The 26,927-nt window shown below is 39.8% G+C and overlaps 1 long non-coding RNA gene across 1 annotated transcript in view; it reads left to right on the top strand.

Annotated features, from left to right (window-relative positions):
- The first annotated feature begins 7,437 nt into the window (after positions 1 to 7,437).
- Positions 7,438 to 26,927, top strand: part of LOC128119767 (uncharacterized) — a 564,116-nt gene continuing 544,626 nt past the window's right edge. Inside the window, exon 1 of the long non-coding RNA XR_008221668.1 lies at positions 7,438 to 8,224. This is a non-coding gene — a long non-coding RNA (uncharacterized LOC128119767). The remainder of the gene's footprint in view (positions 8,225 to 26,927) is intronic.

Genomic DNA, 26,927 nt, shown 5'->3' with positions numbered 1-26,927 from the left:
GGAGGCTTAAAACAAGACCTATGCAGAACCAGTCAGCTTCCTGTCATTATAACATCACTTTCCAATTTGGCTGCTGTGGAGAAGTCAGAGGAAAATCAAGTATCAGTGGGTTCACAGCAAAGGGAAATTCATCTGCTCTGTTCACCTGTGAGGCTTCATGTAACTCAGACTAGAACACTACTCTCAGGAGAAATGCAAGAGCCATGTAGGCAATTTTGGATATTTCTGTGACCACATTAATAGAAGTAAATACTAATATATCAAAAAATAGTATTTCAATAAATAATAAAACTAAATAGTTTAAATAACATCTTTGACCTGTTTTTATCCTTTATTATTTGTGTAATTTTTTTAAATCTTCAAAATTCGTGTACTATATGCTTACAATTTAGATGTCAAACTTTCATCAGAATCATTTTGCCTGTATTTAGGTATCAAAAAGACAAAAACAAAAAAAAGATTGAAATAAATTGCTCAAACATACTGAAAGTCAGTATCTGTTCTGAATTTAAACTTTAATAATTACCACAAAAAGAAAACTAAATGTTGAATTCCTAAATTGTACTGCTCTCAAGCACTAAGAAGCCTTTTGTGCTTGGTGGTGCATACTGAACAGTACAATAGAGTGCTAGCCACTCCTGATCACAAGTTCAGACGCTAGGGTCTTTCAGCTGAAATGTATCCAATGTGTTTAATTCAGAGACCTTTACTGCACAGCCCAGGCTGCTCCTCATAGGGTATTGTCTCTATCTGAAGAACCAATGAGACCCATGATAGTTATATTTTCACTCTATAGTTTGGCTACTATGCAGAAGCAAGACTTTTTCTGTCCACAAATTTGGATAATGTCTCACCTTCTTCTGTTTCCTATTGCTGGGTTACCAGAGCACATAAGGAAGAAATGGCTCCCAGCTCAAGGGTAGAGTGCATCATGATGATGAAGTCAACATGGTAAGAATTCAAAGCAGCTGGTCAGGTCACATGTACAGTCAGGAGCAGAGAGGCAAGAATGCATGCTGCCACTCAGTTCCCTTTCTCATTTTTCAGTTCAGGATACCAGCCAGGGGATAATGGCACCCAAAATGGCCAGGTCTTCCCACATCAATGAACAGGATCAAGTTAATCCTCCATGGGCACTCCCAGAGACCCATTTCCTAGGTAATGCTAGATCTGTTAAGTTGAAAATTAGCACTATTATAGGTAACAACCATCCAAATCTGTCTTTTCTGTTATTTTTTCACCATGTAATATAAAGCCATGACTTTAAGCATGAAGTTAATAAATGTGACTATACTTTCTTTGAATAGCTTAAAATTATGTATCAACCTATTTATCTCATCTATCACATATCTAACCTATTGTTTGTCTATCTGTCATCTATCATCTCTATTTTGCCATCTCTATCTGTTGTAAATTGTTTTTTATAACAGTCACAGAACAATGATTTCTTGCTCTCTAACTTCATTTGGGGCAACTATAAAAAATTACCATGAACTATGTGTTTGTATATAACCACAATGCATTTCTCATGCTTCTCGATGGTGGCTAGTCCAAGATTAATGAGCTGGCAGATTCTGTGTCTGGTAGGTTCCTTCTCCCTCAGAGACAACACCTTCTCTCTTCATCCTTATGTGACTGGGAGGTGAAGGAGTTGTCTAGTTTCTCTTTTATAAAGACACTAACAGTGTTGAGGATGACTTTATACTCACGAGTGATCACCTACTAAAATCTCCCCTCTTGACTTGTTCAAAGTGAGAGCCTAGGACCAGCTCATGTATTTATGGAGACACAAAAGGCAGTTCATAAAACCTTACTCCTATATTTGTGTAGTAACAGTATTATTATTATTATTATTATTATTATTATTGTATTTGGGTCAGATTTTTTTAAGAACAATGAATAGCACGGATCCCCAAAGACATTGTAAGGACAAAGATGGCTCCCAAAGCAAGATTAGAATTTCACTGCAGATAAACATCACCTTAGCATTTACAAATAAAAATGAGGAAGGTTTTGAGAGATTGGGGATATCAGACTTTGCAAGAAAAATCTACAAACACACTTAAACTATGCATATAGACAAAACATGATGGAAAAAACAGACTAAGGCAACACTTTCCCTAATTGGTATAAAGTTTCCCTCTGACTTCTTTATCTTTTGTGCCAATGTTCATTATTTCTCAGTCAACCTTGTACCTGAGAACCCTACTCCCTCATAGTGAGAATTGTACAGATACATCTGAAATGAAATGTATCTCCCCTGTATATGAACATTTTTGTCTTTATATATTCATTGATGTTCAGTTGTTAATTTCAGTACCAAGCAAACATCCAGACTAGGTATGCTTTCTTATTAGTATAAATTAGTTGTATAAATATAATTAGACTTACAAGTTTTGTTGTGACGTTTCCATGCTTTATCTTTTTTTTTTAACATCTGAAACTAGAAATGTAGTTTATCTGTAGAAGACACAGGACCGACTATCGAGAACACTCTCTATGTAGCTCCTCTTTGAGTACAACACAGCAATTAGCCCTTTATTCGGATGTGCCCTTGAGCTATTTGTTTTCCTTGGCATCAACTGAGAATTTTATTAACTAGCTTGAGTAAAAGATGTCTTTCATGCTGAGTAATTTGCTCAGAAATATGAAATTATTAATACCACCAGTATATAACTGCCTTAAGACTTAAGTAAAATGAGTTAATTTTACCATCAAAATTGGAATGAGCATTAATTTTATTTTAATTGTCAACTTGAAAATACTCTGCTATATGCCATTCGCATGGAAAATAATGGCAGAAAGTTCTGTGTGGCCAGCTGGTGTCCTCACTGTGACAGTGGCCTCCCGCCTCACTCCTAGAGGACACTGTGGATTTGCAGTCTGCTCTGGAAATTTCCTTCTCATAGAATGAATTGCAAAGGATATGTAAGACCTCCAGAGAACTAGAAAATAGATCATGTGCAAACAGATGAAAACATTTCTCCAGCCAAGCAAATATTGATATGGCTAGAATCAGACCTACAGTCACTATGTGACCATTAATTTCAAAGAAAGGTCAAGTTGCAGATCTCAACAACATCTGTAAGGCACAACTAAAAAGGAAAACATGAAAATAAAGACTGAAAGCTGTTTTATACCACCAGTATTAATTTAGAGGGAAAACCGTAGATCATAGGAAAAAATATTGCCTATAACTTGAAGTGTGTTATGATGCTTTAGTAATATTAAGTAAGTATTGGAAGTAATTTTTAGACATTTTTTTCTATGAAATAACTCATTTAGAATATGGTATCTAAACCTAAGGAAAAGTTGATAGAATCCAAAACAAATAACTGCTATGCAAAGGGTAAGTGATTTGTTAAATGTATGCCTCATTTAATCTGTATAAAACACAAATTGGGAAAATCTGAAAGTAACAGTATTGCTAGCTGTTTTCACCTGTTTCAGCATTTCAAAATAGATTTTAGTAATTATCTGTGACTCTCAAAATGAGTCGTTTGTTTAGTTTGTTGATATATATTTTATACTTATGTCAAGTTAATACACAGTTTAAAAACTAATTTGTTGCTAACAGAGGGTAAACTCTTTGGGGTTGCAAGGAAAAGATATTTCACCACAGAAAATACCAATGAAGAACTTTCAGTCTAGCCTGGCCTCCAAAATAATGGACAATGGGCTGGGCAACCTGAAGATGAGTGTTAAACGCAGAGGACCTCATAGCCCAAACATTTTGCATCTCTAAAAGTCCTCTCTGAAAGACTGTTACCGAGGCCTAGGGATTGGCATGTTTCCAAACGTCCATGTCTTTGGAGTTTAATCCCCAAATTCACTTGCTGATGGTATTTGGAAGTCAGACTCTTTAGAGATCTTAGATTCAACATGGCTTTGCCCTAACCAATGGCTTAATCTATTCTTAGATTAATGGACTTGTGGGTTACTGGGGATGGCTTTGTTATCTAAAATACAATAAAAAGGGTTCTCTCTGCCATGTCTTTCCTGGTCTCCATGTGAAGCTTTCTACCATGTTATTGTGCAGTCCGCAGGCCCACACTCGAAGCCAGCACATGCTGTAAAACTCTGAAACGATGAGCCGACATGCATGTTCTTGAAGAAAGCACACCTTTGGAATACCTTGTGTGAAGGACATGGCACGTCGCATGTCACAAGGGTGGGAAGTCGTCCCCTCAATGTGTGTATGTTCAGATCCAGTTCAGGAGCTCCGGGTGGCCTTTGCAAGCATCAGAAGCAGATAGAAAGCCAGGCAGCCTCTGCTTCTCCTCCTCCAAGCAAGTCCAAGCATCATTTGTGCTGTGTCTGTGTATAGCGTGATGGTGGAGTGTGGTTAGGGAATCTTAGTGGGCATTTTCAAAAAGAACCTATGTATGTTTGCTTCTTCACCCTAACAAGATGATTAGAAAATGGGGATAGTAAGAACATTGGAGATAACTATGTGCTTTGTCTTTTTTGGTCAATTTTTGTTCTTAGCATTCTGTTTATAAGATAGTGACTTGGACATACTAGATGTTCAATTAATGATGCTGATTGTCTTAAAAAGAGACTGGTGAGGGCTTCTGGAATTGATGGTGGCTGATTGATCATCTTTAATTTTTAAAATTACATTAGCCAAAGTTTGCTATTTTTAGGGCCGGGTTGAGAGGAAATTTATCCCCCAAATTGATAGAAATCATCTTGCAAATTTTGTTTACAAATAAGGGGGAACAGTATTTATAAGTATTTTGAATATGTCTTACCTTTACTTTAACCTAGTCATATACATATCCAAGAAGACTCTGATCTCAGCCTAGATTGTACCGTTCCAACAACTAATTACACCTCCAGGGTGACAGCCCCCTTTGAGGAGATTTCCTAATCCAACTCCCTACTTACTCTTAGCATATTCCTAGCCAGCTTTCCTATGCAAGAATTTCATTTTTCTACCACCGCAGTAACCAACCCAGAAATACATCGTTTCTGATAGAGCACATATTCTCACCTCTCCAAACCCAAATTTCCCCCAGAAAATGAATCGTCTCAGTGAGAGCCATGCTTCAACGATAATGAGGCAATCTCGAGCTAAGCATTGGCACTCCTCCTGCCTCTCAAGGCTGAATCTTATAATAACATTTCAGTACACTTAGTCATTCTGAACATGTACTGGTTTTGGTCTGATAAGTGAATGATATTGCAAAAATTAAATGCTACCACTGAGTTAGCCCATGCAAATGACACAAATGTACTCTCAGTGAACAAATGTGTTCCCGTGTAATCATGCCAGCAGCAGAAAATGGAATCTGTCATAAAAGAAAATAAATAAATTATCTGAGAGTCAAACCATGCTCACTGAGCTCAGAACTAAATTTCTTTTGCCTTGTTCTTCAGCTGGGAGCTAAATAAGCACTTAGAACACAGGCTGGAGGAATCACATTGTTTATCCACCCTGGATTCTGCAGGGAATTCAGATGTATGAGACCAACGCAATTGGGGGAATCTTTGTATACAGTTTGATGTGAGAGCCCTCAACTCATCCAGTAAGTAGTTCCAATTTCAGCATGGAGAAAGGTAAGAGACAGAAATAGAAATGATATACAGATAGAGCTAGAAATGAGAAAGAGGAAGAGATAGAGAGGACAGCATCAGCTACAGAGAGGAAGGGGTCTGTGTAGGGGAGGACGGGCCTTGTCCTACAGAGAAGGTATGTGGTAGAGACTAGGGTTATAAATGATCAAAGTCGTGGAATCCATACAAGCAACTTTGAGTTAGCTGATTGGACACTTTCATGTCAGGATAAGTTATTAGAAAATTTTCCTATAGTGAACAGGAAATGGTTTAGCTTAGGATAGCAGAGAACTAATATATTAAGAGTACTACCTTTAAAACCAGTCTATATGGGTTCACATCTTAACAATTATAATTTTGATATTTACATAACCATCAAAATTTGCATTATAGCTTAAACCCCAATCAATATTATAAAGTAGTAAAGCGATTAGGAGTGATAAGTCATAAGCCTTCTTGAATGGCTTTAGCAAATTGCTAAAATGGTTAGAAAAGGTACCTTTGTCCTTCTGTCCTTGTCCATCCCCTTTGGGCATGGGAGGACATAGATTATGATGTCCCCTGTGGGGGTGGCAGCAATAGCTGTCATCCTGGAAGCAAAGAGCAATGCTGGCAACATGATCGTGGACTTTTTACCCTCCAGAACTGTGAAATGTGACCTGTACCCACAAGAATATGGATCCTGGATGGTGAGGTGTAGAGGAGAGGTCCAGGGATGAGAAATAAAGAAGACACATGGCTGAGACCGGGGAGTCATGTACAAACTAATGAATTATGTCAAGCAAGGTTATTAAGTACTTCATCTTTATATATATATATATATATATATATATATATATATATATATATATATATATATATATATTTTGTAGGGGGAGGCGGGGCCAAGGTCAACAGATAGCTAAATTAGACAATTTTGGTAAAGAGAACATGGGGTACCACAGACACAGCTGCCTTAGGACTGATAACCATAGCCCTCCAGGGGAGAAAGCCATGATTCCAGGAATCAAAAGTTTAACCAGGCCAGGCTTCAGCCCCAGCCCCAGCCTGGACCTTGCCAAGTCTGCGCCTGCAAAACACATAACTCACATTCCCTTTAACCTTTCATGGGGGCCTCTGAGAAAGGCTTCAGTTGGTATGGCTCCCAACAAAAATGTATGTCTCAATTGTTTATAAACTCCCAGTCGCTGGTACTTTGTTAGCGTGTCAGAAAGGTCCTAAAATACCCCCTCTTTGTGTTGCCAGTATATATGACTTTAGACAAGCTGTTTCTAACCCTGTTTTCTTACCAACATATAAAATACTAATAATGATAGGAATGGGTTAATATGTTCATATTCAATTAGAATAGCACTGCATGTACCTGAGCAATAAATATTAGCCACTTACTGCAGCAATCCAGGCTAGAGCTGACATTGAGGTTTCTAAAAGTTGACAAATACAACTGAAATAAAAGTGCTGATAGATAAGAAAAATCATTTGTATCTTTTTAAACAAGTATGTTAGAGTCATCTACTTTTCTAAGGAAAAGGCACAATTCCTCTGCCTCAGTTACTCAGAATTTACATCAGTGGTTCTCTGCCTTCCTAATGCTGCCGCCCCTTAGTGTATACAGTATACAGTTCCTCACGTTGTGGTGATCCCCAAGCCATAAAATTATTTTCAATGCTACTTCTTTTTTTTTTTTTTTTGGTTTTTTTTTTTTTTTTTTTTTTTTTTTTGAGACAGGGTTTCTCTGTGTAGCTTTGCGCCTTTCCTGGTATTCGCTTTGGAGACCAGGCTGGCCTCGAACTCACAGAGACCCGCCTGCCTCTGCCTCCCGAGTGCTGGGATTAAAGGCGTGCGCCACCACCGCCCGGCCAATGCTACTTCTTAACTGTAAGTTTGCTACTGTTCTGAATCGTAATGTAAATATCTGTGTTCTCCAGTGGTCTTAGGTGGCCCCTGCGAAAGGGTCATTAGATACCCCAAAGGGGCTGTGTGACCCATAGGTTGAGAAATACTGCTTTATATCACCCCTCTTTCCGTCACCCCTCTTTCCATCACCCCTCTTTCCTTCTCTCTGCCTTGGTGTTCACGTTTGTCCATGGCATCATGCCTTGCTTGCAGCTCGACAGCTCTGGTCACAATTCCTTGAATTCTCTCTGTTAAGGTCCTGAAATAGTAAGTATGGGTGTGTTTACCCCTAAGTGGAGATCTACCAGTCTGGATTGCTTTTCTGTTTGGCCGGTTTGGGGATTCTTGTCCAGCCTGTCGGTGGCTGACTATCGGACGACAGCCCCTGGCCTAGATGGCTGGGTTCTGGGTGGCAACAAAGATGCTCACATGCGTACCTCTTCTCCCTCTCAGTCGCTGAAGAAAGATACAGTGGACTTGCATGTTCTTTGGCTGTCTCCGTTGCTCTTCAGCCCTGGTGCCCGGGGCTGTGGTGAATGTCTTGCAGAGCCACAGGTCCCTGAGGAAGGTATTTTAAAATGGACATTTCCTTGCAGCTGCTCAGCACATCCAGTAGGTGGCCCAGCCTCCACTTCTGCAGATGAATGAGGATGTAAGCACTCCTTTGATGATGGTTTTCATTAGCTCTGCAAGACTTCTAACTGCTTGTGGAGGACCGGCTTCTAAAGAGAGAAAGGCTTCTGACGAATGCGGTAGAATGTTCTATTAGGTAATCCGCACATCTTTTGTTATGTTGATCGTGTCCTGGTTTTTGTTTGAATTGGGTGGAAACTTAAAAGGTCTGAATGTCTCCCTCAGCAATGTGCATGTCATTCTTGGCAACAGCTCTCAGAGCTGGATCAACCCTCTCTCAGTAAAACAGTTCAGCCTTGAGACCTGCAAAGTACTTCAGTGTCCTCTTTTTCCTGTGTCTCACAGTGTCCTTAAAAATGTCACTCCTTGTTTGATTAGAACAAAAGAAACAGAAAATGCTCTTAGTCAACCTGAGCGCAAATGCTCTTACCTGGGACTTTGCTGCGTCCCATTGGCAAACATCTGTCTTCTTTCCCTGCTCTCTTGTAACTCGCCCATACCCCTTCCTTCCTTACCTTGCTTGGTTTGTCTTTCTTTAATGACACTTAGCTATAACGGTTCTGTCCTTCGCCTTTTGAGAAGTCTCTTCAGGTTTTTCCTTGAATATGCTGCAACTTGGTTGCTATCTTCGAGATATATTTGTTCAGAAACAAAACAGGCTCTGCCTTCCCGTATGGGTGTTGAGAAAGTGACTGTCTTCATGCTGTTATTTTCTGAAGCTCTACAGAATAAATGAGATTGCTTTGAAGCATGATACATTTGCCACAGGAACTATATTATGACAAGGAAGTAGCTTATCAAATCATGGACATTTAGTTCTGTATAAAACACATTTGCATCACTGGCGCTCTCTCTCAGATGCTCATCCTTGCCAGAGTTAGACACCGAGGGGACACAAAAGAGAAATGAGGCCTTCCCATATTGTATACAGACTGCCTTATTTCAGTTGTTAAAGGAAACGTTATTTAATCCATGTGTGTCAACATTTATAATGTCAGCAGCAATGCAGTGGATTAGGTTAAGGCAAGTGACACACTGCTTCTACTTTTATAAAAATCTGTTGTTAAAATAGTACCATTAGGTGTCAGTGGTCTGAATGGGCACAGTTGTATCATGCTTGGCTTTGTACGACTGTTTCCTGTCCCTTAAAACACTAATAAATGAAATTATACCTCTGTAGAGTATTGAATCTTGGGGTCATGAAAGACGGCCTGAAGTTACATATGCTAGCTGAGAAAAACCTCAGTTAAAAGTCAATTTTGGGTTGGTGTTACAATAGAAAACCTCATGGTGAAGAAAACTAGAATCACTGAGCTTCCTGCTGCAGCAGATGGGAACAGAAAGAGCCAGACATCAAGTAGGGAGTGGGAGACCTTGGAACACTCAGCGCTAAATGGGATGTCTCCCTCAATCCCTCCCCTTGGGGCTCAGGGGACTCTATAGAAGAGTCAGAAAGAGTGTAAGAGGGAATGAAGGACACCAAGAAAACAAGGCCCCCTAAATCATCATGATCTAAGCTCATATGAACTCACAGAGACTGAGGCAGAAGATGAGAACCTGTGAATTGCTTCCAGGCTAATATGGTTTGACCAGCCAAGGTCTCCTGAAAGGTCTCTGATGACACCATGGCCCAGATAATCCAATATCCAGAACAGCTTCAAGGCAACTGGCTCAGAGAATACAGCAACAGAGACTATTCCAGTCAGGACTTGACCATTATTTTTAATTTTCTCAGGATCCCCATAAGAATACAGTGCCATTGATCAACAGGAAATAGCCTAGAAAACTACTCCCACATTCCCAAAAAATGGATTATGGATGTTTGACATTGTTTACGTTGTTGGTTACAAATTGTTATTGGTCATAGTCAATATCTTTCTAAAAGAAGAAAGGAAAATATGATATAGAAATATGGAATATAGAAATGATAGGATAAAAGGGTTGATTGTTGAACCTACTTTTAAAAAGCAACTTGTTTGAAAATGTTTTACATTGCTATAAATTTTAGTTTATTGATACAAATTTAGAATTGATTTTGTTATTATATATATATATTCTTGTTTAAGGTATTATGTTTGTACAGTTTGTTTAAATTGTAATGGATAAGTAAGAAATACAGATTAGTCTTCTATGATAAATTTATAGTCATGTTAAGTTTTCTAGGTATACATAGATATACTTTAATTAAGTAGATAATCTTCACTTCAAAGACCTACAGAATATGGCATTGAAAATGTTTTAAAAACTTAGACTTTCCTGGACAATGAGACACATTTACTCCTGGCAGCACTGATTTACTTCAAAGGGAAAGATGGGTGTCAGAGACACTCCATAGGGAGTTTATCTTCTTCTTCGCAAAAATAGCCATTTGGGCAAAAAACTGTTCTTGCCTGGACTACTTGACAAAATGTTGTATTGACTGGATATGCAGGTCCCACAGAAAGGTGACCACTGAACTTTGCAAGGCACAATGGTCCTTTAGGTTCCTGCTCCACAGAAGAAATGACTAGACATTCTACAGGACACAGAAAAAAGTGACTGAGAGACTCTAGGCCTATGGGTTGAATGTGATGCTCCAACATTACAGAGGAACTTTGGATGACTGTCCAGGCATCCAACTGTCTCCGTCATTCTAGATTTTTGGAAGTTGCTTATAATGCAGTTCCTGTTTACTTAGGTAATATTGTATCCTTCTGAGGTCTTTGATGTAGTTGAAGACTAAATAGTTACAATTATGGTTTTACTTGGTTATGATAAGAGATAAGGTGAAACCTTAGACTCACAAATACAGGGTAGATATGATATCTTCTTTAATTTTGCCAAATACAAAAAGACTAGATATTATAACTATAATTCTTGCTTGATAACTGTTTTGTTATATGTAATTTTACTATGTTAAAGTTAAAACTTTCCTTTTGAATAGAAAGAAAAGGGGAAATGATGGCTGATGTCATTCTGTATGCTGTGAATATATGTTGCTGTGATTGGTTGATAAATAAAACTGTTTGGCCAATGGTGAGGCAGAATAGGGTTAGGCAAGACATTCTAACTAGAGAGAGAGGAAGAAGAAAGACAGAGCAGAGGAGACACCGCCAGCCACCACCAAGAGAAGTAAGATATAAAGGTAGCGGTAAGCCACGAGCCACACGGCAAAGTATAGATTTATAGAAATGAGTTAATTTAATATGTAAGAGCTAGTTAGCAAGAAGCCTGCCATGGCCATAATATAAAAATAATATAAGCCTCTGTGTGTTTACTTGGTTCTGAGCAGCTGTGGGACTGGTAGGTAGGAGAGATTTGTCCTGACTGAGGCCCAGGTGGGACACAGGAAAACTTTCAGCTACACCCCTTTCTCTCTCTCTCTCTCTCTCTCTCTCTCTCTCTCTCTCTCTCTCTCTCTCTCTCTCTCCCCCCTTCCACTCCCACAAGGTGTGTACCCCTTGTCCCCCCCTCTTTCTCTTTTCTTTCCTATCTTCTCTTCATCTCTCTATTATAATAAACCATTTCCATGCAGATGCAGTGTCTGGGTTGTGAACATCCACCTACCACCCCACTGCCATGCTCGCACGGAGTGGGTCGCCACTGGCCCATTGCTGCATCTGTGCAGCATGCCAGCATGGTTCCCTGCATGATTGGGATACCCTGGCCTGACCAGCTGGGGGGCATAATTCATAACAATTTCTGTGTGTGCAACTGAGTATGTCTCTCTTTTCCTTCTGTTTGTTTGTCTTATCCAACTCCAATATGTTAGTTTTTATTTTATCTTGTCATATATTTTCTTTTTTTAATCCCTTAGAAGCTTGACTGTTTTCTAAGGAGCGACAGAAAGGATGTGGAACTGGTTAGAAGAAGAAGTAAGGAGAAACTAGGAGGAGTAGAGGGAGGGAAAAAATGTAATCAGGATATATTATGTGAAGAAAAATATTTATTTTCAATAAAAGAGGGAAGAAAAGAAGAGGAGGAGGAGGAGGAAGAGCATCTCTGGCCTGGGTGGAAACCTAACATTCCTGGTGGATCTGGTTATTCACTTGGCCAAGGGACCATCCCTAGGAAACCTGACTCAATTTAAGCTGTGCTAGAAAGAGAGGTGTAATAATTAGTCCTTAGTGTGATACTGTACTTTTTTTTCTGAGAGGTCTTATCACTGGAGGAGTAGTTTACCAGGCCACAATCATGTAGCTTGTAAATCTGCTCACTTTTCTGAATGACATCAATAGGCATGTTAACATGGAAATAATCTCATGGGGCCTCCTCAACCCTAGACCAAGGACCACAGGCAACTAAGAAATACTGAGAGCAAGAGAAATAGGGAAGAGCCCCCTAAATGGATTGTCTATCAGCAGGACCACTTTTTAAGACACTCTAGTGAGCTAGTGAAAAGATACTGAAGGACGAAGGCTAGGGGTGGTGTCAAGGCCATTTGCATTTGATAATTTGTCCTAAAGTTAAGTCTCTCACCTTTCAGACAATGGAAGAGAGGAAGAACAAAACACCCCATCTTTTTTTTAGGGCACACTCAACACAGTAAGCACAGACATGTGCATAGATTTCGTTATTCTAATTTATTTAATGAGTATAGTAAAGAGTGGAGATTGCTCTTTATTGCAATGTAATATTACATGTCAACTTGCAAACTGACAGAGGATGAACAATTCACATTAAAGGAAATGCATGTCAGGCATTTTATTTTTAAAAAGGAGTTCACAATCCTCTGTATACACTTTCTGTTTTATTTTTCAGGCCATTCTAAGGCTCAGCACCTCAACCTCAGGGCACAGGATTGTTTGATTTAATAAAAGCAGTAGATATCATGCAGAAGGTGAGAAGAGGTGGATTATATTCATGAAGGAGGAAATTAAATTTCCAAACTTTAATTGATTCTTAAATCTATACTTATGGTAATAAGTTGATAAGATATTTTACATGTTGCAAAACTGAATTTAATAAAAAGAATAAATGTAAGTGTACTAATTGCAAAAAAAAAAGTTAGAAAGACTTTAGAAAATCAATTTATTTTGTTTGTGCCCTGATAAAAGACAAAGGTGCTGCAAGGGGATTTATGTAAATGTAATGAGTTAAAGCATTTATCTTGCAAACCCGAAGAACAGCAGGAGGTACCTTAGAGGGTGAAAATAATTAGTTCCTCCTCTCTCCCTTCCTGTGTGAACCCAAACCATTGTTATAATTGCATTTGTTTATTACTTCAAAATAACTTATTTTGGTTGAGCACAATCACTTCTTTTCTAATAATTTTTGTTTGCATTGAATGTCAGGGATAGATTCCCATCTTTAATAATGCTACGTACCACTTTCCTCTCTCTCCCAAAGACACGGGACCCTGTTACTGTGAGAAGGTGTTATGGCAGTCACTCTTCCTGCTGGTCTGTTCTTAATACATTATCTATGTTAAAGTTCTTGATCTTGTCAATCCCTCTTAGATAATCTTTTAATATCTCACCATTATACACTATAAAGTTTATCCAAGGTATTTATAACCAACTCCTACTAACTAACCCAAATTTATTGTATACAAATTGCTCTCACCTTGAACTTAGCATTTCAGTCACATTAAATGGCCACTGTGCTCTTAATGTTTTGTCTAAGTTTAATGTTTACACAACTGTTATTCCTTCTACTTTGGATAATATTTAATTACTTATAACGGTTACAGCCCAAGTCACACAACTTCAATTATAGTGAATATCTGATGTCGCTTCCACCATTAAACTAGTATTGTTGAGTACCTATTATATGCCATGCAATTTATGAGGATCTAGAATACAATGATAACATCCCCAAAGCACATACTTGTTCACACACATGCATACACCATACATACATAACAGAATTATTATAGTTTATAGAGGGGAAGGTAATTCTTAAATAAACAAGCAATTAACATAAGCTCCAAAAAATTAAGAAAATTTAGAGAAGTGGGACATGTGTCATTATGGGAGACAGAGGGAGCCCCAGAAAGTCTGCTTGGAATGCCGACTGCTGTAATTCAGATCTAAAATGTCTCCCAGCCCCATTTGCTAAAGGTTTTAATCATTAGCCTATAGTTTTGTACCAGTGGCCCAGAAAGGAAGTTAGGCCACTTGGAAAGTGTCTTTAGCAGAGACATTGAGACCCAGTCCCTCCTTCTTTCTTGACTCCCAATCTCAGAACAAGCAATTTCTTCTCTCATGCGCTCTGACCATGAGAGAAGAAATTGCAATGGAGCCAACCAACCATAGCCTGAAATTTCTGAAACCGTGAGGCAAAAGAAATCCTTCGTCCTAAAATGTTCATCTTGAACATTTGCTATAGCAACAGAAAGCTAACACAGTGATATCAAAATGAGTAGCAGAAGGAAATCGTTTGGGACTGTCATCTGAATGCTTGGAATAAAATAGCGTCTGGCACAAAGAAGAGCAGGGCAAAAGAACGAAAGTTGGGAGCCTGTGTAGAACATGCAAAGGTAAAGGTTGGGACACTTGCTAGAAAGTGAAAGAAACAATCCAGGCAAGAGACTGAAGTTTGGACCAGGCTCCTGAACGGAGTAGATGAGGTGGGCCGGTGGTTGGATGCCGTGTCACCAGAGTGACTGACTCTTGTAACTGTTAATTTTATATTAACTTGCCAAACTGTGATGATTAATTATTTGATCAAATACTATCCTGAATGTTATAAATGTGTGTGTGTGTGTGTGTGTGTGTGTGTGTGTGTGTGTGTGTTTAAGACAATATCAACATTTACAATCACATAAATATTCCCTTTCGTATTATATGAGTGGTTTTCATCTAGTCATTAACTCCGAAGAATAAGGATTAAAGTTTCTGGAAAAAAGAAGGAAATTTTGACTTCAAAGTAGATTACAATGCCAAAAATAACAGAAGTCACAGACTAGGTTCAGTCTGGAGGTCAAGTTTGCTATGTTGAGTTTGAAATATTCAAGCAGACAGATGGCATAAGTAACCTGCCAGTACTAGGAATGGTCTCATCTGGACATCATGAAATCAGGCCCTCTCTAGTCAAGGGGATAAATAAAGCGACCTCTCAAAAGGAAGATAATGCCAATTAATAAAAAGATCCACCATTTTGCTCTCTTTTTACCTCTGCCTCCAGCCTCATTTCATAACTTCCTTTTATAAATGAAAAAAAAATGAATCCTGGTTCCTCGGTCCTTTACTATAAAGTAATGTGTCATCTTGGGAAACAGGAAATTTAAATAGCACCCCCATAGTTTGGTTTAACTCAATTCTCCAAAACCCAACCAAAGTGATTTTTCCAAGTAAGAATTCTGTTATTTATTATTTGAAAATTTTGTTTGGTAATCAAAATGTTAAGTGAGGTTACAGACACATACTCAAGATACCAAATTTAGTAAAGGCCATGTGCATAAAGAGAAATTTTTAGACAAAATAAACTGTAATAATTAGCACAAGAAAGGTTACAAATAAACACAAAGCTGTAAGAAGACGAATTAATTGTAAGTGAGCTCTTACAGACTTTGAATTAGTCGTGGCTGAGTCTGTCTTCCTTTTGTTAGTTGTTGTTGATTTGTTTTTGTTTGTTTGTTTTCAATGGAAGATTCTTCTTTAGGTTATTGTTTGCATGGATGGCTCATGCAGTCAGGCCCTATAGCTCATGCTTGTAATGCCAACAAGAACGCCACTAATTCTTAGCTAGCCTGGGCAGCTGTTGAAGAATGTTGCCCTCCAAGCATAACAGCTATTACCATTTTGGTAAGAGCAGCTGTGAATGCTCACAAGCGACCCTCAAGATTGATCATTAGACCATCATCTAAGATCTCAACCAAGCATTCCTTCACCCCCAGCTGTATTTAATTTTCCCCAAGGTGCACGTGGTCTCAAGAGGCTATATATATGGAAGTGGGAGGGGGTGGGAAGGAGACAGGGAGAGAGGGGGTGGAAGTTAACTGCAGGAGATTCTCTATCAATGCAGCTATGGGGAAGCCTTCCACCAGGCTCGGGCAAGACTTCCTAGTGATGTAGCTGTGTTGAGTGTCCACACTCCTGTAAGCAACTCCTCGCCTGGGCTCTGTAGGTAAGAACAGTGCCACAGGGGACACTGGTTGAATTGTTTTTTTGTTCTGTCATTGGTGTGCTATCTGAACAGATGTTTGCTCAAATCTCCCCAGGAAATGTTCATACAACAGCTCTATAGTGAGTTTCAGACCGGTGTGAACGTCGGTGTGAGAATTTGTCTCAAAAGCAAAACTTCATTGGCACTTATTGTCCTTATATGATATTTCCCATGAGTTTGTGTTTTTGTCCTTCTACAGTTATGGACTCCTAATGGTTATATTCATGTTTCTCCAACCATATGATTAAGCTTGGAAAAAAATGTTGAGATTGAAAGGATGAATAAATGAGTGATTGAAGTGAGTTTTACAGCAGATAGTAAGAACTTTTGACAAATTTCTTACCTTTATAATATTGCTCCATTCTTTAACTACCCTAAAAACCCGCCAAATACATTCACACTGTAACATGAACCTCCATTAGAATCAGGGAATGTTAATTAGAAATTACCCAAAAAAAACAAGGTGTATTAATTTCAGTTTTTTAAGTTAGTGCTCCTCAATCTCTGTGCATATAGAGAGATTTACAGGACTATATTAGATTGTAAAAAATACAGAAAAAAGAGAGAAATAAATTAGAAAGCTCAAGTTGGAGATTCACTGTGAGAAACTATTAGTGAGTATACACCTACTCTATACGAAGTCACTCAGGTTTAGATAGCATAATGCACACAGGAAGTTGGTTTATAGCATATTAAAATTGAAAGCAGAAAAACATCACGGGTTAACTGTCTTCTAACTGTGACCATTCATTCTGTCTATATCCTTGTATTTATCATTAAGAATTTACCGAAATTTCACTTTTATTTTCAGCTTTAAAATAGAAAAACACAGATTATACGAAACCCACTTTGGGCTATTTCCTTCCAGTAACTTTTCCACTTGAATGTGAGCCTCAGGAAACGCAAAACACTGAACACAGGTGAGAACCCTTAACGTGTGAGCTAGCCAATTGCAGCTGTGTCCCTTTGATTGCTTACACACAGTGTTTAATGTTGGCCCTTTGAACAACAAAAATGGTTATTGGAGAGCAGTAGGGGGGAGATGAAGGCACACAGAGGAAAAATTGAACCAGGAGAGTTCTTGCCGGATAGATGGGCGGGAAGTTCCAAGGAGAAATGGTTTGATTACGCAGGACATTGCTGCCTTTACAAATGAAGACTCAATCTTTTTTTTTCCTCCTTTTGATATTTGAAGTACTTGTAAATGTCCAGAAAATTTTCATAGCTAGCATGGAGAATTTATTTGTATTCCTTATTTATAGCCTGTATCCATATCGTAATTACCAAAACCTAGAAATGAAAATACCAGTATATTATTTCCCTTGGATATGGCTGTGCAAAGTATGTGCTAGAACCCAATAATTCTCACAAATTATTCCCACTTTGGTCCTGGTTCATATTTTTCCAGTAATATATTTTTGTTCCAAAATCTCACCTGGTGTTTCACTTTCAATTTCATTGCCATTTATTTAACCTCAGTGTCTGTCAGTATGTTTGTATCCTCTGTCTTGCTGTGTGTTTCATGGTATTATTTCCATAACATAGGATTTTGATACATTTTTAATGTCATAAGTCAGTCGTTTTGTGCAGTGTTCTTTAACTTGTGATTAGCTGGGATTTACTTAGGACTGAATTATATCGTGACTTTCTGATTAAGAAGTTCACAGAAATGATGCTGTGTATCCCATCGTGAGTTCTCTTTAATGTGTCCCATTAAGGATCTATGATGCTCACATGCTTTGTCGCCAATGAGGTTGGCCTGGATCAATTGCTTTAAGTAGTTTATGCTAGCTTCCCTACTGTTAATTCAACTCCAGTCCCTTTGTAATTAATACATACTGTTAGGGGCGATTTGTGAGATTGTGTCAATCCACACTCTGCGGAAGCTTTCATCTGCTGACTTCAGCGTCTCTCTGTGGATATTATCGGTGACACGTTTTTCTGTGGAGTAGGCTAATGGTGATTTGCTGTTTTCCTCTACCTTATTAATCAGAATCTTGTACAGCAGAGCTGTGTCTTCTCCCTTATTCACTTTTCCAATTGCTTAGACCTGAAAGCATGAGTCCGTGGTTAGTTATTATTCACGGATTACAACCCGGTACTATGTCCTTCCTCTCAAAGAATTCTAGCTCTTGTCATTAGGAAGTCCTCTATGTTAGTGCCTGTGATTTTTGACAAAGCCTTTCTGTTTTACTGCCTTGTGCTTGATACCATATAGTGGCCAGGTTTAGATTGCTTGTTCCCTGCTCCAGTCTTGAAATCAGTTATTTCTCCAAGGACCCTTCCTCCTCTTTATTGGAGCATAGTGTTTAAAATCCAATATCTGGCTGCTGTTTTGTGCTCAATGCTACTGGGATGTCATTGCATTGATCCCACTTTTATGAGTGTATTGACTTCGTTAGGTTCAGGGTACAGGTCAGTTAGGCCACGCCCACCTGGAGCAGCGTCTTCTTTACAGTCATGGAGAAGGAAACGGCAAATCTCCTTCTAAGAGCCTGTCTGAATTTGTAACCACTTAACCCACTCCAGAGAGGCCTGGCTCCTCACACTTCCCAAGGGACTTTATAGGCTCAGGTCACCAGACTTGAGATGCCAGAAAGATTTGGGTAGAAAAGGTGTTGTGGAATATTACTTTAACTATGTAAAGATGTGTTACATTTGTTTAACCTTGCCTGCCTAAGGCATCTGATTGGTTTAATCAAAAGCTGAATGGCCAATAGCTAGGCAGTAGAGGGATAGTCAGGGCTGGCAGGCAATAAGTGGAGGAGGAATCTAGGCTCAGGAGAAAAGAACAAGGGAGAAGGAGGAGGAGGAGATGCCCGGGGCCAGCCAGGCGGGCAGTCTCCAGCCAGCCAGATGTGGAGTAAGACATACAGAATGAAAGAAACAAAAAGCCCTGTGGGAAAATAAGGATGAAGAGAAACCGGTTAGTTTAAGTTACAAGAGCTAGTAGGACAAGTCTAAGATAAGGCCGAGCATTCATTAATAAATAATAAGTCTTGGTGTCATGATGTGGGAGCTGGCTGGTGGTCCAATAAAAAGCTACAAAAAGGTCTGCTTCAGTTGGATGTGATTCACTTTTCTCACTTCCTCCTTATCTTGGAGTCTCATGTTCCTGTTTTAGGATCAGGACCCTCTCCCCTTGCCACCCAGGAACGAGGAGGGGCATCCTGGCTGCAATCCAGGTCTGTGGACTGCTCATTAACAAAGATTAGACCTCCCCCTTCTTCTGAAAGTGTCACTTTGTCTTATGAGACAGAACTCTCATCAGAGCCCATAGCATGCTGCTGTCTACCTATCTACCTACAAAGTTAATAACTAGTAAATCTATTTCCTAAAAATGAAAATTATTCTCAGTGTCTCCCTTGAATCTCAAAATGGAAACCTTTCAGTTTTTGATTTCTTATCTTTATATTCTCCATCTTAAATGATAATTCTTGCTGCTAATTTTAATTAGGAATTTTCTTTTTCTTTCCAATACTCTGGAATACTTTATATATCACTTGGATTATCAGGTCTTTGACTATAGAATTTTGTCATGAAGATATCTACATCTGTTACCCTTTGTCTAATGTTTTAGACCAAGTCTTCCTAGGTAGTAAATCCCAGCTGGCCTGGAACTCACTATGTGGACCAGACTGGGTTTGAACTCATAGAAATCACCTGCCTCTTGCTACTGAGTACTGGGATTGAGGGCATGCTCCACCATGCCCAGCACTTGGCACTATAAAAAAAATAATTTTTTTTTTTAAGCTGGAATTGACTGGGCATTCTTGTATCCCAGTATTCAGAAGGCTGAGGCAGTAGAATTCCAACAAGTTTCAGATCAGCTATGGCTACTTATCAAGAGCCAGCCTCAAACATGTAAGTTTAAAGATAACTTTTTCTGTATCTTTTAAAGAAATTTGTTATTAATAGAGCTGGGAATTGTTTTGTAAACTAAATTAAAATAGTATTTATGTAATAGATGAATGCTATGACTGTATTACCTTTTCTCAAATAACTGTGTTAAAAACGCTACCTCTACAATCCCCACCATTCCCCACAGTCTCCCCTAGATAGTTCTTAGACCATGAAGATATCTAGAGAAAAGCCCGCTTTGCAGGTTTTTAAGTGAGCAGAAGGTCAATAGTGCAGGGCTTCACCCAGTCTGCCTGGTGTCCTTAGAAGGGGGACTCTGGACACACAGTGAGCCACAGGGGTATGGTGTGTGTGTGTGTGTGTGTGTGTGTGTGTGTGTGTGTGTGTGTGTGTGCGCGCGCGCGCGCGCGCGCGCGCACGCGCAAGTGCTCAAAAAACGAAAGCCAGTGTGACTCCAGAGAGGAAAAGTACATCTATGAGCCACGAGAAGCCTCAGGAAACACAAAAGGCCTCTGATGCCTTGATCTCATATTTCTAGCCTACAGACTGTTAATTCATAATCTGTGGCACATCTGTGTGGCTGCTGTAGCTGTAACAGTGAACTTCGGAGGCTACCTGTGTCCATGCTAATTTTTTCTTTTTTGGTGGGGGCGGGGATGCTTTATGTCTTTCTTATGTCACTTCCTTCCTGTTAGCCCTTCTTCTGCCTTTCCCGAGGGACCCTTAGGATCCTCTCATTTGACTTTTTTTTCCCTTCTTGGACATGTTTCTGCAGTCGACACTGTCGAAGTTCCTCTGAACAAGAACATGGTTATTAACATAACTGCATTTTACATAAGCAGACACTTAGAATCCCGTTATCGAGGGGGCTTTCTTAAAAGAAATTTGAAAGGTAGAATGTAAGATTCCTCAGTCTTGGGAAACAGAAAACTACATACCAACCTGCCACCCTTCCTGGTGGTATGAAGGGACAAGCATAGGACAACCAGTGCCTGTGAGTACAGAAACACTAGAATGTACCAGTCAACCTAGCAGAAGTGAGCACTGTAGCATGTGCAGAAAAATAGTATCGATTTAGTAATAAATGGCTCTTGGACATGCTGCAACTGAAGAAACATCTTACCTTCAGGAGACTAATGAACAGAGGGAGATGCCAGGCCAGTTGCTACTGAGTTGGCTGAGGACTGCAGCCACAGCCAGCACTTCTGGGATTTTCCACTCTGACGGTCCTCGTACTTATTTCTGCTCAACGCCTATGCTTTGTCCCCAGAGACAAATTTACCCCTTGCAAACGGCAACCAAAGCGCTATAGGTAAAGTCTAAGGCAAGGACCAAGATTACTAAGCACATAAGTGACTTGTGTCTAACCCACCTGGATTGTGTTGACTATCTCGTAGACACAGAATAAAATCTCGTCAGATGCAAATGACTACAGTGTGGGATTTCCTATAGATTTATCTATACCCGAGGGAAGGCAGAAGAAATATCTCAGGAGAAAAGGGAAGAAATAACCAAATCATGGAGGATTTTAAATTCTAACGATGCTCTACTTTGTTTCTATAAAAGTATAACCATTTTCCAGCCTTAAGTGTTCTCCTTCCAAATTGCTTGCTTACTTTATCCACTGCTTCCTGAGAAATAATATTTTTCTGCATATGTAGCTGCTTTGTGCACCGAGATAATTCATTGAAATATTGAACCCGAACTCCCTTCCATGTGCTCTTCCCCCCCAGAGAGTCAGAGGATGCCCATTACCTGGAGAATTAGACTGTTGTGGCAGAAATGCAAAGGGAAAGAGACAAGGTTCATTTTTTGCCTTCCAAATTGGCTCTGCAAGCCCGCAGCAGAAACAATGGCCAGTGCCAGGAGACTGTTGAATGTTGTCAGACCCTGTGCCAGGGAGAAGCATGGGAGACAAGCCAAGCCTGCAGACCATCCATGCCATTTGAGCAAGCTCATTGTGTTTCTCAGGCTAGGGAGCCTCATTAGCAGCTCTTGTTAACGCCCGGGTAATTTCCCTACTAAAACTTGCCTGAACTTGCCCAGGTAAGCCCCACCTGTGCTTAGAGTCCATGCTGACACTTAGTTAATTGTCCTTCTATGGAACCTTTCTCCCTGCATTTTTGCCCTCTCCTTGCACTCCTAGTTTCAATCACCTTCAATCTTTAAAGGAAAGGTTCAAAACAGAAGGCAGAGTGCAAGGAAATTGCAAGAGTTAATCTTACAAAGAGATTTAAAGGAACCCAGCATTTACTATTTTTAATTTGTTGCGTGTGTGATTTTTTGAGTGTGTATGTGTGTGTGTTTATAGTATATACATATGTTCCTACCAGAGTATGTACATGTGTGTAAGTGCATGTGTTGCATGTGTACGTAAATGCACAAGTGTGTAGAAGTCTGACACCATTATCAGGTCTTATTTAATCACTCTCTACCTCATTATTATTATCATCATCATCATCACTATTATTATTATCATTGATTTATCATTCTTAAGACTGGGTCTCTCACTGAACCTGGGACTCACTGATTGGTTAGGCTGGCTAGACAATGAACTTTAGGGATCTGCTGGTCTCCCCAGTGTGAGGGATACAGATGCATAACAACCAACCTGGCTTTTGCATGAGTATCATAGATTAGAACTGAGATCACTACATGTTCATGGTGAGTACTTTACCGACCAAGTCATATTCCTAGCCTCATCATCATTTTTAATACATTCACCGGAGTGGCTATTCACATTCATTGTTTCTCAGAATAGAAATCAAAATCTTTATAATGAACTTCAGAGCTACCACCCAAAGTGCTGCTCCACAGGACATTGCTTAGGGGAAACTAAACAGTGACAAAAGCCCTCAGCTTTTGTATTGGAGGGACTTTTGATGCTTTGAGGTGAAAGGGTCTTGCAAACACTGAACAGTGACATTTTTTACTACATATGTATGATAGAAGATGTAAAAAAGTGTATCAATTGTCCTAATGCTCTGCCAATGGATCGAAGAGGAGTGGTCATTGTCTCTAGTGTATTTACTTGAATGAATTCTGTACATTAGCAGTCTCAACTCAGACTAGAAGCTACCATCTTTATACTGGTCTTTGGAGCTATAAACAGTGTGGCTAAACTTCTCTACTGGTGGGTCTTCATCTTTACATGTCTGATCTCATATGCTCCTCTATGCTCCCTTTCTTTATTCCAGCCATGCTGACTTTCTCAGAATCCATCACTTCGGAAGCTGCCATGTCATGAATAAGGAAAATGATTTGGCGCGTACACACACACACACACACACACACACACACACACACACACACACAGCTATAGGTTTTAGGTTCAACAGTAGCCTTCAAACACATTCAGGTTCTAGACAAAAAACATTTGTAAGATGTAACTAAGTTCAAGATCCTGAGACAAGGAAATTTCACAGATTTTCCAGGTGGGCCCAAAGGATAGCCATTAGTGTGTCTCATTCATTGGAAGACAGAGGAAGAGTTGATGCAGAAGGAAGTAAAGTGACTGAAGAGGCACACACTATGCTGCTGTCTTTGAAAATGGAAGAAGGAGCCAAGGAGGTAGTTCCCATGAGAACATCAATCTCCCTAAATTCTCCAGAACAAGGACAGCCCGACCTTCATCTGCACAGACTCCCAGTGAAACTCTCCAAACGTCTGGAATACTGGGCTCTAAGGGAGTAAACATTTGTTGTTTGAAGCCAACAAACTTCTGACCATTTGTTGAGGCAGACACAGGAAACAAACACAGCCGTATTTGCTTACAAATGACTTGGTGATCTCATCTCTCCCCACCACGTGTGAAATCACAGCTCTGTCCCTTCTCTTTCCTACTGCCCTATTTCTAACTTTCTTCTTAGCCATTCTTCAATCACACTAAGTGCAGACTTTTACTCATTTTGTCTCAGCACAACAGAGTTTATTGAGTGAAGCTATGTCTGTGTCCTTCGTGAATTGTAGGGCATATAATCGAGGGACAAAATGAACCAGTGGATACCTTAACATGGGAAATACGAAAAAGGAAGTGTTTCTGGTAAGAACTGAAGAGGATGGGAGTTTTGAATATCAGTGAATGGATGGGTGTGCCTGGAAGAGGAAGAAACAAACCTGGATGGTGTGATGAGTTGTGGTGGGCTGTGGGTAGAAGCTAACAACTCTGAACTGAAATTTTCTGCTGCCCCCTTAAGTATGTTTTGTTGGGGACTTCTGGAAGGAATAGTGTTCAAGGACAGGGGAGATTAGGATGGATCCTTTGGGGCCCGAAGCCCTGAAGGAAAAAAAAAAAACAAATCTTGATGTCTTGACTGTTTTCTTTCCATGAGAATGTAACAACATAAACACATAATTTCCCGCATGGAGGGCCAAGCATACAAGCTTTATTGTGAAGTAGCAGAAGGAGGAAAAAATATATTACTTTAAGAGCTGGCACAGAATTCCTCCTAGGGAGAGAAGAGTCATGTTTGGTCATAAATATGAGAATGAGGCCCTTTGGGCATGAACAGATGGTTTATGATCAAACAAAGGACTAGCTAACACTGTGCAGCAGAAATGATATAAAACCTTGGGTGGGAGCTACCAGCATACAAGCTCAGTCTATTGAGAAAGGCAGGGAGCAACACGCTACAAAGCTAGAATTCCACTAGATTTAAGTAGAAAACCTAGAGAAGTTTTAAAATCAAGGATACCTAGGTGACAATGTAAGTTTTTCTCCAGCTGTGCAGATAGGTAAACATACCTGTTCACCTCTGGCCTCCAAATCATTAAAATCTGAAGTATGTATAGCCTTGGGATGGAGGAGTTACAGAGGCTTAAGACCCCTGAGTGTGAGTCTTGGGGAAAACTTGGGGTGCAGAGGAACTCAGGAGTGGGATATAGCATGGGGTGAAGAAGCTGAAGAAGTGTAAATGTGCCTGCCGCATCTCGACTCAAATAGCCATACAATATTTAACAAATTCAAGCCAAGTCCATGCAAGCATTGTGGATGTAACCACCATGGCCAGCTGGAGAGACTGGGCATGTCAAAGAAGCAGATGTTTGGATTACAAGTTTAACTAGAAACATTCCTATCATATTTTTAGCCTTAAAAAAAAAAAAAGCCTATCTAGGAAGGCATGAGCAGGGTGATAAAATGCTCCTGAAATCTTTCGTTGATTACTCTGGTCCACATTTGTCCTTTGGATCTTTTCACTGAACGACTCAGTTCTGGCACTTCTGCTCTGGAGTATTTCCGTTTTCCTTCCTTTCTGCAGCTGTTCACTCGGTTATTTTTCTCTTCCCGCCGCGGGTGTGTTCCCTGACACCTTATGTCAGTCATCGACGTCCTTTCAAATCAGAGCCCAGGCGGAGAAGCTCTCCAGGTCCACACTGCAGCCTCAACCGGAGGTGGGCTTGGAATCTGAGTGCAGACCATATTGTTCATCAGAGGCGGCTCAAAGGAGATCTGCCTGGGAACAGTCCAGAGAGCAGTAATAAAATTAAATAAGTGCCTGTGGGTAGTTACACAGGGGAACAAAATAAAGGTTTCTTTTCTTTTAAGATGACAGATAAATGGAAAAACACATTAGGTTTGAGAGCCTGTCTTGGAAAAGTGCTTGTCGGAGTGGCCGTTTCCCTGCCTCTGCTGTTGGCCAATGTCTCCTGTGCATCCCGGTGGCTCCTCTCCTGGGGCTGCCAGAGACTGTCACTCAGAGACCTTAAGACAAGCTAAGGCTCAGCATCTCTTCCTTTGTTTCAAATTGAAGATTTTTTTTTTTAAAAAAAAATTGTTTTGCAAGCGTTAGTGCATTACCCCTGGAATGTGGAACGGGTGATCTTAGTTCTTTGAGTGTTCAACTGGTTCGTTGACTTGTCCAACAAGTTCCTGGTAGGTGCATGCTGTAGTACAATACCAATACGATCTAGGTACATATCCACACATAAAGGGACCTTCATTATAGCAGGGGCAAAAACATATGTCCGCATGCAGATTCGAATGAATTAACAAATTAATTAGTTCAATTAATTAATGTGTGACTATTATAGTCAATATTGTTTTATAACTGCCTCATTTTCTGTCATTGTTCTTGAGGAGCTGTGACAGATGACACCATAAATAAGAGGACTGATCTTGTTTCCAAATCTTTACCTCTTATTCTTCAAGCCCCTGCAATGTGTTGGTCACTCTTGCCTGCCCTCTAGGAGGGCCTTTGGAAACATCACCAAAGGCATCCAAATGAGAAAACGCTTAATCGATATTTGAGTCTTGGAAGCAAGATGTCCACGCCATCTCCCTTCGTTTCTCCCCACTGTGTCACGTTCAGTCGTTACAAAATAGATCAAGAGTTTCATCAAAAAAAAAAAATTATTTTAAGCTGTGTGTGATGGTACAAATCTGTCATTCCAGCATTGAGGATGGTGAGGCAGGATGGCCATGAGTCCGTGCTGGGATGTGTAAAAATACCCTAGCTCAAAAAATAAATAGAATAAGAAAATCCAAGAATGAAATCTCCAGTTTTACTCACAAGATGAGCTTCTCCCAGCTCTTCCCCACTGTCGCTGGCTTCTCCGTCTCTCCACGGGCTTCTCCACTTGTGGATGGACCGCCGATGGCGCTGTCTCCGCAAGTGGTGTTTCACCTGATTTGTTCTGGTGTACATTTTTCTAGGAAAGCTTTCACGTACAAACCATCTATTCTCTCAGATGTTTGCCGCCAGTTCCCAGATTTCTCTCTTTAATCCAATGTTGTATGTGTTCTATACCCAATTTCCCAGTAAGCAAGATCTCTTGAATATTTGCTACCTCTATTATATTTGTATTTCTGAACTTGTATTTATTGACTATTTGCTACATACATTCCCATCTCCCTTAATCAGTACACAATATTTTCTTTATCTCAGTGTGCG

The sequence above is a fragment of the Peromyscus californicus genome, unplaced genomic scaffold, assembly GCF_007827085.1.
Source record: "Peromyscus californicus insignis strain IS unplaced genomic scaffold, ASM782708v3 Scaffold_24__1_contigs__length_46423439, whole genome shotgun sequence".
In the NCBI taxonomy this organism is placed as follows: domain Eukaryota; kingdom Metazoa; phylum Chordata; class Mammalia; order Rodentia; family Cricetidae; genus Peromyscus; species Peromyscus californicus.
This window is presented reverse-complemented; position numbering and strand designations above follow the sequence as displayed.